Genomic DNA, 16,301 nt, shown 5'->3' with positions numbered 1-16,301 from the left:
GTGTGTCATCCACCATCGTCAGAACCCTTTAGTATCTACTCTGAAATATTGATATATTATCTGTAGCTACTACATGTTTGCAATTGTGTGGACTATATAAACTGTGTTCATGTCAGTTCTTAAACGACACTGGGTCAATATTTATCCTCCTGACATTCAAAACATCCGCAGTTTTGACATTTCGGAGGACTAGTCGTATAGTCGAGCTTAAATCTGTCCGCTGGGACAAGGTCTCCAACACAGGAACACCTGTTCCTTGAGGATACAACTCTTACATGAACTCAGCAACAGTACTCTGAAAGACGAAGGTGGAGAGAGGATTACATTCAGTTTGAAGCGTCTGAAGGGTTATACAGAGCTAACACAGACATAATGTCTTACTTGTACGAACAAATAAATGTACATATTGTCACTTGTATTAATGACTATAGACGGGGTTTTGGATTGGTGAATAGATTTATTGACTACTCACAGGTCATAACTACAAATAACTATAGTAGTATTGCTGATTTCCACACTACAAATCACTGCACATAAAGTCTTGTAAGTCTGCTTTCACTGGTCGTTGCTTGATAACAGATTCCAACAATGGCTATTCCTCTGAAAAGTTTTCATTAGACGTTTCCTGGTAAGGAATCTTAGTGATGGAGATTCTTCAAATTTCGTTGTTTGCTTGTTAACACTCCAAAGCTGAACACTCACCTCAGCTCAACTAAACTACTGAACTGACAGTATTCTCGCGTGTCCTCCCTTTATATCATTGGGAAGGACCGACCAGAGCTCACCACCTCCAATAGCTTCTGTATGACTGTGTGCTTATTCATTGCTGCGGAAACGTTTGTTGATTCCACAGCAACGGTCTGGTTTCCAAGAGTCCACATATTTTCATTTGCGTACCCATGGACACGTTCGTTAAACATGCAGCCATGGTTTGTGTCCACGAATCGCGTGTCTCCGTGGTAACGTGTTTGCGAATTCGTTTCATAAAAACGCCTACATGTCACAGTATATTTGGCCCCAAATATCAAACCAAATAACCAGATGTGTGATATTTGAATTTCCCGTGTTAGTGACTATAAAGATTACTATCTTCTGGGATATAACACAGTCTAGATTGGTACAAGATTGTTGGTGTTTCGGGGGAACTTGCTGTCTCTATTTTTTGAGTAGAGGAGTAACATTGCAGCCGAGAGCAACCTTCAGATAACTGACTTAGCATGGTGCGTAACCTCCATTCAGAAAATGAGAGAAATTACCATTTAAAGGACACTTGTATCCAGAGGGTAAAAAAGGTAAAGGTAAAGTTATCCTTGTAACAGTCCGTGAATGCCCGTAGGGTTGTGAGAGGTTGAGGCTCCCATATTTCTAGACAAACAGCTCAAATATGGTGGTGAGGTTGTCAGCTTTACGCGCCGGCCACCCTCTACCCCCCAGGAAGACTCCTGGTACTCATTTCTGTTAGAGGCAGAGTAGATCTCAGGGCGATAGTGCGGTTGGAATGATTAGATAAATTGAAAAAAAAAATCCACCTCATCCGGACTCGAACCCGCTTGTAGCCTAGTACCTCAACCAACTACGCCACCGCGTGCCTCTCTATCCAGAAGGTACCGCTAGCATTTTGTGATTGGTAAAGCGGCCAAAACATGAAGGTGACTACTCGACTTCATCAGGTGTCAAAGATAAGAATGCTTGGAGGTACAGGCTTACCTCGACACATTTTTAAATTTTCATGAAGTAGTACTTTATTAAGCAACCGTTGCCTAGACTGCAGTGAGATTCTGCTATGTCACGAAGACACGTTGATACGTGTTGAGGTTGTGCGCGTTTCCGGAAACATATATTATTACCTCATTAGTCTCCTAGCAACGTGTAGGTATGGCGGTTCTCTTGCTCACTACAATACCTTCGGATTGTAACAATAGATGACTGTACGAGCACACTGCAGTGAAGGAAAATTATGAATTACTTAGATTTTGATATTATAATTTCAATTGTTTCTCGCCATTCGCCTTAGTAATATGAAAAATTAAAATATACAAAACTATAATTATTCCTGTTTTGTGCTGTTGTGAGTGTCGTGGGTGTGAGGAACGTTTGGGAACTGCGTGTTGAGGAGAATATTAGACATACGAGAAAAGAAATTTCAGGAAACTGGAGAAAATTACATAGTGAGGAGCCTAATAATATATGGTTTTCATCATATAATATTAGCGTGATCAAATCGTAGAGGATTAGATGGATAGGACATTTAGCAGCCCTGGGATAGATGAGAAATTTGTGCAAAATTTTAGTCAGATGGCTTGAAATGATCTGCCTAAGTGTAAATGTGGGGATAATACTAATGTTGATCGTAGAGAACAGGGAGTAAACTGGCTCTGGATTAAAACTAAATAAGAAACCCTTGTGAAGACGGTAATAAACCATTGGACTCCGTCAAGGGCTGCGATATTCTTAACCGACTGAAAGACTGCCAACTCTTTAAGAATGCCTCCTTTCTATGGAGGTAGCTAGCTGTGAACAGGCCATCAAAAATACAGTTCTTGGCTTTAAGTAAATATCTCATCATCGTTATTAATATCAGTCTTGTAATTATGTCTTTCTGTTTTTTTTTTTCGAGACCCAAATAAACTTCATAAAGGGGCTTTGTGAGCGACATATTGAATTAGTGAGTTTTGAAACAGATGTTTCATATAATTATCACTTCTCTACACAGGGTTACATGCACAAAAAGTCTAATTTTGTTTCAGATATTTAATTCTATTCACATTGAATACAAAATGATTCGATACGAACAAGGCACCGTTCTATGCAAGTCTAATGCAGAATTTTTTTTTCTTGGCACTACAGCCCCAGTGGGCCTAGGTCTACCTCCATGAACTCCGTTCACTTCGGTTTTTCCTCGATCTTAGACATACGATAGGAATCCTTGGGCGAGTGATAAGCTCGTCGCAAGGCCTCTACCTGTACACAAACACAGAAAAACCCACACACACAAACTAAACATCCATGCCCTGATTGGGATTCGAACCCACGATCCCGGATTCCGAGCGAGCGAAGACAGTGCATGCCTTAGACCGCTCGGCTACCGTGACCGGCCTAATGCAGTTTACCTCTTCGCAATCTGTAAGCCTCCTGTTAAATATACCAATCTAATCCATCAAGTAACTGAGAAGGGAAACGTGTGGACGGGACATACTCATAAAGCATACTTAATTTGTTAAAGGAGCATAGAAATTAGCACAGTACCTCAACGCGGATACGGTTTCACTCTCACAATATTACGTTAGGTTAGAGGCTCTTTTTCCTTCTGTCACTCAACATTTCACCAGTGAACCAAATGCTCTAAACATCGCCCATGAACTGACAGGCCCAACCAACGAGCGCGATATTAGAACCCGTTTGGAACCATGACCGGAATAGAAGAGTAGTGGATGACTATGGGCGGATCGTCGTTTAAACAAGACAATGATAATTTGTGGTGCATCCCCAATGAAGCTCTGCATATTTTTGCACAAAACAGACTGGTTCGGCTTACCGGCCTTGGACTGACTATAGGTAAAGTTGTCTCCGTGCTTAACTAATTAAGCACAACTCCATGAAGGCGTATGGGGAGTGAATGTATAGATCCACGTTTTCTTGACCTCTGCACTAATTCGAGATGAGAGGTCAGCTTCACTTCCCGGCCGCTTTACCCCCGGGGAAAGGTCCCCGGTACCCATTGGATAGGAGACTGGAGGGGTCGCAGAGCCGGTATGGACGACGTGGAGAAGAGAAAATTCTTGACCCTACCGGGACTCGAACAGCGACCCCTCTGTCGATCAGCCTGTAGCCAGTCGCTATCCGGGCTCCCCGGACTGCCTATATCCTGACGGATATCCTAGTCAGTCTAGTTTAAAATCGGGACGGTCCCTTGTCACGGCCGCTTATCGCCATGTTTCTCGCGCCAACATTCATATCCTGTACTCATACAAGTACTCGGCGCATCGCCTACAGTTCATGCTGTCTCATGGGATAGCCGAACAAATACAACTCGTATAATTGAGCATCATCAGTAATGCCAAAGTAGCATGTGTCCGCTTGAATACTCCGTAACTAAATTCGAGGTTCTAAAAATTGAGATAATCCTAAAAATCCTCTTTGAAAATCACTTATATTGCAAGTATTTCTTCCATTTAAGACAGATCGATCGATCAATTAATCTGATCAAACTAGCTTAACTTTCTCTCGAGAGACTGTTGTAACTGTATGGCTCTATGTTTCTATTTGAGATGTTCTCGGTTCGAATGTCAGACTAGATACCGGATACCCTTTTTTTTCCCTTGGCACTACAGCCCCAGTGGGCCTAGGCCTACCTCCATGAACTTCTCCGTTCACTTCGGTTTTTCTAGATCTTACACATTCGTTAGGACTCCTTGGGCGGGTGATCAGCTCGTCGCAAGGCCTCTACCTGTACACAAACACAGAAAAACGCACACACAGAAACTAAACATCCATGCCCTGTGTGCGATTCGAACCCACGATTCCGGTTTCCAAGCGAGCGAAAACAGTACATGCCTTAGACCGCTCGGCTACCGTGACCGGCTACCGGATACTCTTACTGGAGGATATTCACGGTTCTCCTCAGTTCTCAGGTGAATTCCGGAAAAGTATTTAAAAGCGAACATGACCTCTTTCCTTTAGACGCTTCCTACTCAGTACTGACACTTCTATTCCCAAAACTTAAAAGTGCTTTGTTTAATGACGTAAAAACTTATTAAAATTAATAAAATGTTTGTTATTAAAGCGATATGCCTGTTTGACAATTTCCAGCTCTCGTTTTTATTAAAGAATAACGACGTTCCGGAAGCAGTGCCACTTCAAAGAACCTGTGTTTTTAACCAAAACAAAGACATGGAAAATGTGCCATTAATGTGTCATTAATTAATTATATAAGTAACTTATTTACTGACGGAGCACAAAGCAGTTTAGCAAAGTGCTAATATGTCTGCCTCACATTCTGAAAGCCGCCGATTTCAGTGCCGGCTATCTCTGTTTGGGTTCTGTAGGAACTTCAGGAGTTTTCTGGGGAATACCTTGTTATATGTAATTACGGCTTCATAGCTATATTTTCAAATTTACCTTCTATAATAATCTTGTCATATTATTCCACGCAAAGTAATTCCCGTAGTCGATACAGCGTCGTTGAGTAATTCTCGTACCTATTAACCGACTAATGTAAGTGTGCGTCTCCTTTCTAACTAACCCAACATAGTTGGTTGAGGCACCATGCTACAAGTCGGAAGGTCGCGGGTTCAGGTCCCGATGAAGTCACTGGATTTTCTTCAATTGACCTAATCCTTACAGCCGCAATATGACCTTGGGGTCGACTAGGCCTTTAACAGAAATGAGTATCAGGAATATTCTTGGAATATTCTTGGTGGTAAAGGACGGCCGGCGCGTAGGGCTGACAACCTTGCCGCCATCCATGAGCCGATTGTCTAGAAAATGTGGGAACCTCAACATCTCACAACCCCATGGGCCTCCACGGCCTCTTACATTGATATATTTTCTTTACTTTACTTATACAATATACGTATAATCTGCATGCTACACATTAGTAGTCGGGATAGCTCAGTTGGTATAGCGACGGACTATGGGCTGGACGGTCAGGGTTCAATTCCTAGCAGGAGCAAGTTTTCTCTTTTCTCCACAGCTTACAGGCCGCTGTTGGTGCCCATCCAGCTTCCTATGTAATGAGTGTCGGGGCTTTTCCCCCGCGGCTGCGCAGTGAAGCTGACCACTCACTTCCATCTATATCTATGTCTATTCCTGTTGCTCCCACTTAGAGCGTGTGGCATCCGTGAAACGCTTCCTTTCGCTGCAGTTATTCTTAGACAGTCGGCAGGACTCCTTGGACGGGAGATCAGCCCGTCGCAAGCCAATACCTATACAAAGGAGAACACAAACACAGAATAAACGCAGGCAAACATCCATGCTTTAAATGGGATTGAAACCCACGATTCCAGTATTCGAGCGGGCAAAGACATTTCATGCCTTAAACCGCGCGGCTACAGCGATCGGCGCCTCCCATCTAGTGCCGAGTTAAAAAGTGGGTGCTTTACCCTTATATGTGTTCATGGTATATTAATTAAGGACAGGAACGGCTTTGCTTTATGTCCTTCATATTACGGAGTACCAATATGCTGACAGCTCGTGTAGACCTAGAATGTAATGTAGAAGTTAGCTGTAATATTTAATTATATTGACTGGGGGACCGAGGGTGGGGGAAAAGGGATTGATATGCACTGAACAGAAATATAGGACTGTGTACAAACATGTTAGGTTTCATGTAAGATTTGAGGTTTTCGCATCGGTGACTATGAAGAAAGCAGTCTTCTGGGATATGGCACCGTGTAGATGTGGTGTAAACCGAAGTTTCGGAGGAACGTATCGCCTCCATCTTCAGGGTAGAAGGAAAAATCAGAAGTCCGCAAGCGAACAGACCGTGAGAACTGGTACAAGCAGTCTGCCACATCCCAGAAGACTGCTTTCTTCATGTAAGGTTTCAGGTTCTCACAGCGGTTGTTACGAGGAGTCATATATTCTGGAGATGTAACACCATACAACATACTGAAAATAATCGAGAGCCGACATGTTAAACCGAAACGTCTGTGGAATTTAAACGGGCAAAATGGCCTTATATTCTAGTAGATAAAACTCTTCCTATAGAAACATATTTGTTAAGGCCCCAGACTACCTGAATCAGGCATCCCCTCTATCGATGTTAGGCAACGACTCGGTAACCACTTCTCCATGGCAACGAATATATACGCAGCAATAAAAGAACTGTTGGACGCGTTTTATATTCGGTGCGTTTCTTACCAAAGGGAAGGAGGCGACTACTTCTTCCCAGAGCTTGTAATAATTCCACGTAGATTATACTCTTCTGGTTGGTTTGTCCTGCAAATATTTCATATGAAATTTTTATGATCATAGATTAAAAATTAGTAGTGGTTTAATAATCTTAATACCTAGAGTGCCAAGTTTATACTGAACATGCTGATTGAGTGTGTAATGCTTCTTACTGTTGTGGTATCGGATTCAAATATCCACCCGGAGATTGGTTATCCTGATTCGCGTTCTTCGTGATCCTTCTTAGTCCCAGGAGGCAAATGTCGGGAAAGTACTCTAACCGTGGCGATATGTTTTTTTTTCGAAACGTCGAATAATTTTTAACGGACTACACTGCAGTATATCCCAGAAGACGAACTCCTAATTACCATCTTCATGCTGGTTTCTCTCATGGCTGAACATGAAGGCGATATGTTGCTCCGAAATGTCGGTTGACTTTTCAACGGGTTACACGTCGTTATATGCCGGAAGAAGGAAGGCTTCAAAACTACTGCTGTGAGAACCTCAAACCCTTCAGACCTCAAATTAAGCCAGGAACGCTTCCTTCGATAGTATTCCCAGTTACTCGTTATTAGCTCATTCGACGCTGTGTACCCTGAGCTATTGAAATTATCGTTAAATTAGTCACAATAAATAAAAAAGGAAACGGGTAAGCGCGAAGCCATTCTTGTGCCATCGATCAAGAAGATTTTCTGCTCCAACACATAATAAATTATTTCGCTTGTGTGATTACAAATAACGAGCCGAAATGACATGCTCATCAAACAGAATATCAGTGATAACCGCTCTGGGCATTGCAATGAAGTCCACTGGGGTAGCAGAGCAGGGCAGATGAGACGAATATGTAAGAAGATGTAAGGGAACAAATGCAGGCGCAAAGCCTGCCTGAGGGAGATAACGGAAGCTGGAGCGTGGGGAATTGTAAAGGGGAGAAACCCTCAAAGAAGAAGAGGAAGAAGAAGAAGAAGAATTAAAATAAAACTGTATAATTTGGACCGAAGAAGGATGAAGTGACAGGAGGTCGGAGAAAGTGCATAATGAGGAAGCTTCATAATTTGTACTCTTCTCCAAATATAATTACAATGATAAAGTGAAGGAGGATGAGATGTGCAGGGCATGTAGCACGAATGGGGAGAAGAGAAATGCATATAGGATATTGGCGGAAAAGCCAGAAGGAAAGAGTCCACTGGGAAGACCAGGACGTAGGTGGGTGGAAAATATTAAAATGGATCTTAGAGAGATAGGATGGGATGGTTTGGATTGGATTGATCTGTCTCAGGATAGGGACCAGCGGACGACTCTTGTGAACACGGTAATGAACCTTCGAGTTCCATAAAATGGTGGGAAAATCTTGAGTAGCTGCAGATTTGGCGGCTCCTCCAGAAGGGCTCAGCTCCATAAATAAGTATAATATTGTATACCTTAATTGGGCTGCTGTTTCTGTGATATGCTTTTTGTAGCGTTCTGAAGTTTCACGAACTGAAAGTGAACGCTGAATAGGGGAGGGGAATATATCAGTTAGACCGTCTTCACGTAACTCTCACTCCCGACCCCAATGTTAGCAAAGTGGTTAGAAACCTGTACTCTCCACGGCACTTGAGTGATGTAGGGTTGAAAACGTGACCCTTCCCTCTGAGTATGGTCCTGGTTGACTCTATAGTCAACTCAGCTGTGTTAATGATTCAAAACATCAGAGAGTCCTGATTAATAAGATTGCATTCTTCTGGAATGTGACGCAATTTATTTTGAAAAATTAGTATTGGCCTTTCGGAGGAACCTGCTGTCACAATGTATGTCTACAATCCGGACAAGTCAGCAACAGTCGAATAGAGCCATCACTCCAGGCCATAGCATGCTACATCAGAATTCCCTCCAAGAAGTTCATGCACTGTCTCCGATCGCTCGGAAGCCGGGATCTTGGGTTCGAATCCCACTCAGGGCATGGATGTTTGGTGTCTGTATGTATGTGTGTTTTTCTGTGTTTGTGTACATGTAAGGGCCATGCGACGAGCTTATCACCAGCCCAAGGAGTCCTGCCGAATGTCTAAGATCTAGTAAACCGAAGTGAAACGGAGAGTTTCAAGGAGATAGGCCAAGGCCCAAAATTGGGGCTATAGCGCCAAAGGAAAAAAAATGCTTTCCACCATTCAGTTCAGAATTCATCGTGTTCTCGTCTGCAGTCTAAAAACGTAAAAATTAAAGTATACAAAATTTAATATTTCCTGCAGTCTTTTATGGGTGTGAAACTTGGTCTGTGGCATAAGGAGAAGTACGCAGTGTAATGATATATGAGAACAGCTTGTTAAGGGGAACATTTTGACCAAAGAGGGACGAAAGAAGAGGAAGTTGGAGAAAACTGCATAATGAGGAGCTTCATAACTTATACTGTTCGCCAAATATAATTATAATGATGAAGTCAAGGAGGATATAGTAGGTAGGGCACGTAGCACGCATTGGGAGGAGTGCCTATATAATTTTAGCTTAGAGAGATTTGATACGATTGGATTGAGCTGGCTCAGGATAGGGAACAGTATAGGGCTTTTGTGGACACGGTAATATGCCTTCTGGTCCCATTAAATGCTGGAGAATTGTTGAGTAGCTGAGCAACTGGTGGCTTCTCAAGGACTTTGCCTCATGCAGTTAGTTATGCCCTTATTCGACGGAGTTCAGGAGGAGCTGTTGAATAAAATACAAAACAGCGTATAATCATTAAATTCATAAACTGCACTACAAGTGTTGTGTCAGCTGTCAAGTTTCCCTCGGCCGCCTTCATCTCACCACCGTCTAATTGATCAAGATGCCTTCGCGGCGGTTCGTATAGCGGGCGAGGTGATCTGCGTCACCGCTAGCATGCGCCTCGCCCCGTCAGTACGCCGCTTGCTGTCACTGGGGGCAGACGGGCGCTAGCGTCTGTACAAAAGTGGCAACTCGTACCGAGGATTTGGAAGGAAGCCTTGTTCCTTAACTGCTAGGTAAGTCTTACCGGGGTGGACGTGGACCTTTTGTTAGTGATTGGTGAAATGTTTCTTCCTTAAAATGAATGAGTCCTATTTTTCAACTACAAGAGATTCAGAACTTTCTTGACAGCGTCGCGGTCAAATAGGTAAACTCCTGCTTCATACTCGGGAAGCCACAGGTTGAAATTTCGGTCGGTATACTCATTATCCTAACTGAGGTTGTCGTCATTTTCCTCAGTCTCTCCAGATGAATTCCAGAATAGTACCTCTTGTTAAAATGCTCGCGATCTACTGGGAGGTTACATTTTGAGGCTCGGTAAACAGATACCAACGTTACGGCAAAACCTGCTGCTTCCCCGTACATAGGCCTCGACGCTTCTTTTAACATATTTTCCAGCTGTTTGTTCATATTATTCCGCCCATTTGACGATATACACGTATGTTCTGAGCCACTGACAGCTTCGCTAAGTGAATCATAACTAAATAAATGCAAGTAAAGAATAAGCAAGCGGTAGAGTAGTGGTTGAGGACTACGCTACAAGCCAGAAGGTCGCGTGTTCAAATCCCGATCAGGTCATTCGATTTTTTTTTCAGTTGACCTAATCCTTCCAGCCGCACTAGGCCCTGGGGTTTACTCAGCCTCTAACAGAAATGAGCACCAGGAATTAATTAAATAATTTTCCTGGGGAGTAAAGCGCGGCCGGCGCGTAAGGCTGACAACCTTACCGCCATCTTTGAGTCGATTGTCTAGATAATGTGGGACCCTCAACGTCTCACAACCCTATGGGTCTTCATGGCCTGGTACAGGGATAGCTTTACTTTTATATATATAGGGTTATTAACCTGGGTTGAATGGGCATGCGGTATCGTAGTTGGTTGAGGCACTATGCTACAAGCCGGAAGGTCGCTCGTTCAAGTCCCGATAAGGTGGATTTTCTCAGTTTATCTAATCCTTCCAGCTGCAATATGACCCTGGGTCGACTCAGCCTCTAACAGAAATGAGTACTAGGAATCTTCCTGGAGGTAAAGGGCGGCCGGCAAGTAAGGCTGACAACCTTAGCGCCATCTGTGAGCCGATTGTCTAGAGAAGATGTGGGAACCTCGACATCTCACAACCCTATGGACCTTCACCACCTGTTAGTGGGATAGCTTTACATTTTTTCCCGAATTAAATGTCACTAAATATCAGGACGCCCTCGTAAGAAGAAACTTAGAAATTATGTGGTAAAATGTAGTCGTGATCTATGATGAGGTATTATCCGAGCATTCGAGAAACTTCCATTGCCTGTACCAAGAATCGAATTCAGGACTACCCGAAAAAGCAAGTGTGATAATTGCAACACCGAAACTTTCGGAGGACCCTCAGGATTTGTCACCAGAACGTGGAAACCAAGATTACTTACAAGGGTGAGGTATTATAGCAACAGTTCGATAATTATGCTAAATACGTAGGAAATGATGATGCTAATATTCGCGACCATGCGACTTAATGCAAGCACGTATTCGTCCTCGAAGTAGGCATGTTCGTACCGCACTCGGGGCAGGGAAACTTGGTGTTCTTTCGTATTTGTTGGGNGGTTAGAGTTACACCCCACTGAGAGAGTCTTGAATCTTATAATTCACTTCCTAAGAATTATAAGACGTAAGAGGTCAAAGTTCCTAATTTATGAAATAAGAAGACATAAATTTATTATTTGAAATAGATCACATTTTGTTTGCTAAACTGTGGATGGATCTGCTAACAGTCAATCAAGAATTTGCATTTAGAGGAAGCATGTGTTTGTGTTCGTCTGTTTGTCTTAAGTTTATTTCCCGAAACTGCGATAATTGTACATGGAAACACGATTATTATATGACATAAACAGAAGTGACCTATTCTTTTTGTTTATTTTCTGACGCTGTACAAGGGACTGGGATTATGTAGCGCCGAAAGCCATGATAAGACTGTTATGCATGATGAGTAGGATTTGTATGGGCTATTTTCAGCGGCTATCGCAGGATTTTCAGGAAGGACGTTAAACCTGAGTACAAAGCTCCATAAATACACATTACGTCTATTACCCATTCAATGGAACTATTCGGCTATGAAGTTGGCAGTAGGCCTGTGTTTCCTTCAGGTTTTCTTACACTCTACACCGGTTTCTGTTAACTAACATAACAGGCCATGTTTCTGGAGACCTGCTGAAGTTACCATTATCAACATTCGCCCTGAATTAGAAGTGGGTACCTCCAAAAAGTGATGAATTGTCCCAAATCCCCTCAGTAAACTATCGATTATACAGCGGCTGTTTCGTTGACATAAATATTTCCCTGCATGCTCTTCTCAACATATGGGATATATTTTAGCAGGTTATTTACGTCTATTTTTTATTGTTAGTGGGGTGGGACTAAGCCCCTTGTACTGCGGCCACTTCTGGCCTATTGTACCAGCCCCAGATGGTAGGTGAGGGTGATTGTGGAGCAATTGGTGGAATGAAGATTGGCAGGGGAAACCGAAGTAGTCGGAGAAAACCTACCCCAGCGCCACTTTGTCCACCACAAATCCTACTTGGCCAGACCCGGGATCGAACCCGGGCCGCCGCGGTGGGAAGCCAGCGACTAACGGCTTGAGCTATGACGCGGCCTCTATATGTACGTCTAACAAAGCACAGATTATGTAGGGACCATGTGGTTGTTTTGTACATTAAGTTGTAAAATATTTGAAAGAAGTTAATGTCTTGTTTGAGATACTAACCCGACATTAAGCTGATGAAACAGCAAGACCTCAAGCAGGACAGCCGTTGCCATGCCAAGACTGGAGAGTGAGAAGGAAAGAACTGCCAATTTCTGGTCCGCACTATGACTGGATAGGCCATACTTTCACGAAGAGAGTAAAAGTAAAGGTAAAGGTTTCCCTGAGCTTAACTAATTAAGCACTACGCCACGAAGGCGTATGGGGGAGTGGCTGTATAGATCCACATTTCCTTGACCTCGGCACTACCTGGAGGTGAGTGGGCAGCTTCATGCCCCTGCCGCTTTACGCCCGGGAAAGAGCCCCCAGTACCAATTAGATAGCAGATTGTGTGGACCCCAGAACCGTTCAGGACGACTTGGAGAAGAGAACATTCTTGACCCTACCGGGACTGAGTCGGCCAGCATGTAGCCAGTGGCTATGCCGACTGCGCTATTCCGGCTAGAGTTCCAACTACAATACCGCTGTTCGAATCCACTTGGAAAGCTTCTGATTGCAATGGTTGTTTTGGTTTTTTGCATAAATTAAAAGTTCGCCAACATGTTCTCTTTAAGTGAAAGAAAGCTTCGTTGGTAGATAACCGGTGTTTATACAGTTTTATGCAGCGCACTGCCAGTGCACATGTTATATAATATTAAATTATTATATACATTAAATTTGTAAATAGTAAAAAAAAATGCTTTAATCAATTTTCCGACTGTAACATGAAATTATCCTGGCGGAAATGAGGAAAGCCACGGTAAGAACAACCGTAGCCCATACTAGAGCCATAAATTGTAACAATGAATAATGGCACCGGATAATTAAATACAGTCAACCGATATTCCAGTATTTCCTGTTCAGTCTGTTGAAAAACTGGACGTTGTTCCACGTGATGCCGCGCTGACAGGGGACTCTAGTCTCAACCCACTCTGAAAGTAAAAGCAAGTTAGTTAATTTAATTAAAGAAGAGCGTGCTAGTTGATTTTTTTCTCTCTTACGCTAAGGCATTTGACGAAGTTTTACGAAAAATTCCTGCAGAAATGTGATTTCTTTTCCATACATGGGCCGATCTCGATCAATCCGTATACGTTGCTACATAACAAGCATTCGTCTGACCACTTCAACCGTAGTACAGCTTTTACGGACAGTATCTTGATACATTGATTTGAGGTTTTCACAGCAGTGACTATGAAGAATGCGGTCCTCTGAGATGTGGCGTCGTGTAGCTCTTGTGTAAACTGACGTTTCGAAGGAACGTATCGCCTCCATCTTCAGGGTATAAAAGTCCGCGAGCGAGGAACAAGCGTGAGCAGGTGGCTGCAACCCCCTGTACCCATTGGATAAGAGGCTCGGTGGCTGCAGCCCGTGGCCGTTAATCTCTGTTTTATAGACCGAAGCCGCTATTTCCTTGAAATAGCTCCTCAGTTATCCTCATGAGGCTGTGTGGACCCCGTTTGCGACCCACTACTCAGAAAATCTGGTAGCGCCGGGAATCGAACCCGGGATTTCTTAATTTCTAGCGAGGAACTCTGACCACTAGACCACAGAGGTGGTCAATGTCAAACCATAATTATATCTGGAACGATGTGAGAAGCACAGTTTCTGGTTTGACCGAAGATAACGAGAAAGAAACCAGGAACATTCTTTTAGACAGGCAATCACCTGTCGATGCTATGGGCTATGGGCTATGGGAAGTGATCGAAAATATTATCAGACCTATAGCGTTTTAAGCGTAATTATAGCTTTTCCTTTAATGTGTCGAAAAATCATTAATGATCAGTGAGAATAGGTTCACTGTGCCACAGGGATCCACCCCCGAATATATCGATTACGAAGCATTAGTGGTTATTTTTAGAACCAGAATGTTCTGCATACGTTCTTTGTTGTCTGTTGTTACAGATTTAAATATTTAATATGATGAATTTTTGTTTAAATTGTGCGCAAGCGGTAGCTCAGTTGGTTGAAGCACTATGTTACAAGCCGGAACATCACTGGTTCCTATCCCGATGAGGTGGATATTACGGTTTACTTTATTCAGCATCACTATGGCCTTGGGGTCGACTTAACCTATAACACAAATGAGTACCAGAAATCTTCCTGGGGGTAAAGGGCGGCCGGTGCGTAAGGCTGACAGCCTTACCGCTACCTGTGAGCCGATTATCTAGAAAATGTGGGTGCCTCGACGTCTCACAACCCAATGGGCCTTCGCGACCTGTTACAGGGATAGCTTTACCTTTAATTCCTACTCAAATTGACGGAAATTTTAGTAATAAAATTTCATAAAAGTGATATTTACCTCCATATTTAATGCATTCTTGCATTAAATTTCAGAATTTAAAAATGGTAACATTTTTATTTGAACAGACCAAATATTTTATGACGGTACCGAGCAGGTGGGTGTAGCGGTAACGGTCTAGAGTTGCACCCTCCAGGAAAATATCGGATAATATTCTGATAGGCCATGACTTCTTCCCTGCAAATCCTTTCCAATTCATTATTCAACAATCATCGTATCATTCGACGTTGTATAGTCCATATAACGATAGCGTCGTAAGATGAATCACAAGGGGCTTTCATAAATATACTTTCTTCATGGCATTAGGAAATTTTTGGTGTAATGGAATGAATTTCAGCTCTTTAATACCAAGAAATTCACTGTTAATTTCCATGAATATAACTGCTAAAAATCCTTTCTTGTGTGGCAATGAAGTTCGTTTTTAATAGTATCCCGTGTTATTTTGTCTTTGTTATTAAGAAAATTATATTAAAATTGCCATATTCTGGGATATGACACTGTTTACGTTGGTTGATATTTAATGGCGAATCGGACAAAACTCTTCTTCTCAGAAGATGGAGGTAGCAAGTTCCTCCGAAACGTCTATAAATATCTAGCCAGAAGAGAACAGTCTTCATAGTTACCGCCCTGAGAACCTCCGATCCAATTCGACAGCATATCAGTTCTATATTTGATGTAGTGGGACGTCGTATTCAGTAAGTGACTTGCCGGACGCTTGGCGACCTGGTTTCTATTCCCTGCAGAAACAGATACATTTCCCTTCGCCGCCTTTTCCAGACCGGCTCTGGGCCCCATTCGGCCTCCTACTCAGTGAGCACAGGGATTCTCTGGGGGCGAGAAGCTGCATGGCGTGACAGAATCACTTAACTTCTATCTACAAGGCATACCTATTTAATTTATTAATGGTGCATTTAACTACGCTGTCAGTGTTTCATATAGCACCGAACGTTAGGATGATAAGTAGCCGATCGCAGTGACCGCGCAGTCTAAAGGTGCGTCCACATTACTCGTGTTCGTGCTCGTGCTCGTGCTCGCCAGGCTTGTGCTCGTCGGGAGACTCGTCTGTCCTTTACTTGTACTCGTAAATCTTCGTCCACACTACTTCAGTTGCTCGCCAGGCTTCGGCACGTGAGGATCCGTATATTTACTCGTAGTGTGTATAGGCTGTACTCGTATTTTAATTTATTGGCTATAGTTTTTAAATTAAAAAATTTAAATTTGCTTGTCTCGTGACTTGTTATATCGTCCACATTACTCGTGAGCATAGCGAGTCACACGAGCACGAGTAATGTGGACGCGACTTAAGGCATGAACCGTCTTCTCAAGCTCGAACACTGAGATCGTGGGTTCGACTCCCACCCGAGGCATCGATGTCTGTATGCGTTTATTCTGTGTTCGTGTTGTTCTCTGTGTAGGTAGCGGCCTTGCGACTGGCTGATCCCCC

General features: G+C 43.0%; 1 protein-coding gene across 3 annotated transcripts in view; it reads left to right on the top strand.

Annotated features, from left to right (window-relative positions):
- LOC111868691 overlaps positions 1 to 16,301 on the top strand; it is a 264,586-nt gene that overhangs the window by 64,465 nt on the left and 183,820 nt on the right. The window contains exon 1 of one of the 3 annotated variants that reach the window (XM_023859589.2): positions 9,780 to 9,863. The exons of the other annotated variants lie outside the window; for them this stretch is intronic. The gene's annotated coding sequence lies outside the window, so the exon portion shown is untranslated. Of the gene's footprint in view, positions 1 to 9,779; positions 9,864 to 16,301 lie in introns of those variants that run through there. 3 annotated transcript variants of the gene reach the window in all.

Source organism: Cryptotermes secundus, unplaced genomic scaffold, assembly GCF_002891405.2.
Source record: "Cryptotermes secundus unplaced genomic scaffold, Csec_1.0 scaffold280, whole genome shotgun sequence".
Classification (NCBI taxonomy): Eukaryota; Metazoa; Arthropoda; class Insecta; order Blattodea; family Kalotermitidae; genus Cryptotermes; species Cryptotermes secundus.
The sequence above is the reverse complement of the archived record's forward strand: the minus strand, read 5'-3'. Positions and strand labels throughout refer to the sequence as shown.